The following is a 3,080-nucleotide window of genomic DNA, read 5'->3' as shown; positions in this document are numbered from 1 at the left end:
GACATGTTCAGGCCTCATACTTTGTGTAAATGAATCGTGCCAGGAGAGCAACCGTCTCTTGCTGATGTACTGTGTGGAGTTGCTCAACTGGGACCTGCCCAGACCTACCTAAGATTTTGTGATATGCACCTTAATCTCACAATATCTGACTTAACACCAGAGAATTCTGCCATGTCCTGCAGAGGCAAGGAGCAAAGAGGCCCAATTCATGTCATACCAGAGACAGACATCCTGCTTGAATGATCTGTGTGTGTTTGAGTGTGTGTGTATGCTGGCTGACCCCAACAACGCTGCTGCTTAGATAATGCAGAACCACGGTCTCAACATTCCAGGAACTTTTAATAAATTCCCTGGTTTTCCGGAAGTACTGCTTGAAAGATTCTGAATTTCTTGCTTATTCCCTCCTGATTCTAAGAATCTTCCAACCGGCGTTTCGGGAAGAAGAATTTATTGAAAGTTCCCGGAACACTGCTGCGGTTTAGGGGAGTGAGTGAGGAGGGGAATTAGTAACACAAACAAACACAGACTCAGTGAAGCCATCAGTAACTCTGGGACCTTTCCCCCAGTTTTAGACCCAGAAAGGGAGAACAGATATTAGCTTACAGCAGCAGTCAGGATAGACTCACGGTGGTGTTCTTTTCACACTGTAAAGTGTTTGCTGTGAATTTGATAGTAACTTACAGGCAGCTCAGTGGCAAGTAAAATTCTGCATTTCATATTGTAGTACACCTACTGTAATCTAAATACAGTATCAAAGCAAGTACTGTTCAATGACACACAGTACAATACCGTAAAATCGACTGTATTATACTGTAAACCAAAAAAAAGATAAATGGTACCGTAACTGAAATGAAGGAATGAATGGATGAATTATTTCAATTCATTGAAGGAATGGGTTTGTACTTCACAGTATTTTATTGTAATTACAAGGCATTGTTGCAAGCAGGTTTGCTGCTAGGTATTGTGTTTACACATTACAGCATATTAATGAATATTTGGTGTTTTAAATTACTTGCATTTCTAGAGGTCTTAACAAAGCCTTCCAAACTGGCAGGGCAAAACAGACCAAAAGAGACTTGCTCCCACTCCAATCTGTCCCTTATACATTATACATTAATGGGGCACTACTACCACATACCAGTAAACTGGTACAGAATTCTCACTCACTTGTGAAACAAATATAGCCTCTTACAAGGCACACGTCAAAACACGTCAAAATATGTTAATGACCCAAAACAATACCATGCAACCACTAGTGGTCAAAAGGTCTTTGGCGTTCCAAAGACACGATATGGTTCTGAATTCTGTGGGATGAAATTACATAGAACAAATAGAACAAATCTTTCCCCGCCCAGAATGCTGCAGTAAAACATTTCTGAATATTTTAGTGTTGACAATACAGAAAATTACCGCATATATTACAGTTTTCCGTTACAGTGCACAGACACGGCTGGATGGACATGGCAGACCCCTGCAGAGCATCCAGCACCCTCCACACACTCACACACACCCAACCACACTCACACACTCGCACTCAGCCACACAGAGATACACACAAAACACTCACTTAACTAGAGACGGCCATTCTCTTTATATTACGTTTCAGCGTGTCTTATTATGTGACATCATGTCTATTTATGAGTGGCTTTTATTCACGTGTGCTGTGTGTTGTTTACAACGAGTGCCTTTCACTTAATTCCTTATATTCTCACGTGTGAAATCAAATTGAAACGCATGGACTATTTTGCTTGCTTGTACTGTATGTTGTGATGTGATTCCAAAGATTGACATGGACTAAAGTGATATTGAGACAGGTGTTGACAATTCCTTATCACCTCTTCCCTCCCCAAACTAATTGCTAAACACAACCCAGAACTAGAGTCAAAAGGAACTGGAACTTTCCTTCAGTGCACCATTTGGACCGGGGACCTCTCGAGTGACTCACATCTACCTCCTTGCTGCTCTTCTTCGCTAATCACCTGTGTGGGAAAAAGACAACTCATACAATGTGATCAAAAAGGAAGGTGCTTTATTTCCAGCATGTGATTGTGACTTCAACTGTTGGCCAGTACATGCTCTATTTGTATGTTTACTGATACAGGGGACACGCCCGACACAGCTACAAGAGGCTACAACCCAGCAGGCCCAGCGTTGAATGAGAGACAAACAGCCACTGGCAACTGAACCTGCCATTGATGACCAAACCAGCCATCAACTAACGACCCCTGCTCGGTAGGATGAGCAGAACCCTGCACGGGTAGAGCCGAACGAATGAACATTGGCCACCGTTCCGTGAGTGAATCAACTGCTGTTAGTTTGCCCGGGTGCTCAAAGTTAGCCTATAGCCCTAAATCCTAGCCCTATTATGCATTTCAAATCCAATCAAATTGTATTTGTCACAAAGGGCCAAATACAGTGAAATACTTACTTACAAGCCCTTAACCAACAATACTTTAAGAAGTGTTGAGTATCAGTGTGGCAGATGTGTTGTTACCTACCCTTACCACCTGGGGGAGGCCCGTCAGGAAGTCCAGGATCCAGTTATAGAGGGAGGTGTTTAGTCCCAGGGTCCTTAGCTTCGTGATGAGCATTGAGGGCACTATGGTGTCCTAATTGGGCCACAGTGATACTGTGTGTTGTCATAGTTGTAAAAGCTGAATTTATAATAAAGGACCTTTAATTGACACTGCAAGGAGTGTTGTGTGGCATTGAAGCTCATCTGGAGGTTTGTTAAAACCTGTTAGGGAAGCTGCGAATTTTCGCAGCTTTTTGTTAAAAATCGCGCAACATTTCAGCGCCCTGCTATTCATGCCAGGAATATAGTATATGCATATGATTAGTATGTGTGGATAGAAAACACTCAGACGTTTCTAAAACTGGTTAAATCACGGCTGTGACTATAACAGAACGTGCGTTTCATCGAAAAGTGCAGGAAAATCTGATCACTGAAAATGGAAATAAATATCCATGCGCCACTTCCAGGAATTGTTAAAGGTGAACCAGATTAAATGAGGTCGAGGTTGCAGTACCTACAGCTTCCACACGATGTCTAGAGTCTTGTCATTTGCTTCGGCTTTGTT

This window comes from Oncorhynchus nerka, linkage group LG10, assembly GCF_034236695.1.
Source record: "Oncorhynchus nerka isolate Pitt River linkage group LG10, Oner_Uvic_2.0, whole genome shotgun sequence".
In the NCBI taxonomy this organism is placed as follows: domain Eukaryota; kingdom Metazoa; phylum Chordata; class Actinopteri; order Salmoniformes; family Salmonidae; genus Oncorhynchus; species Oncorhynchus nerka.
This window is presented reverse-complemented; position numbering follows the sequence as displayed.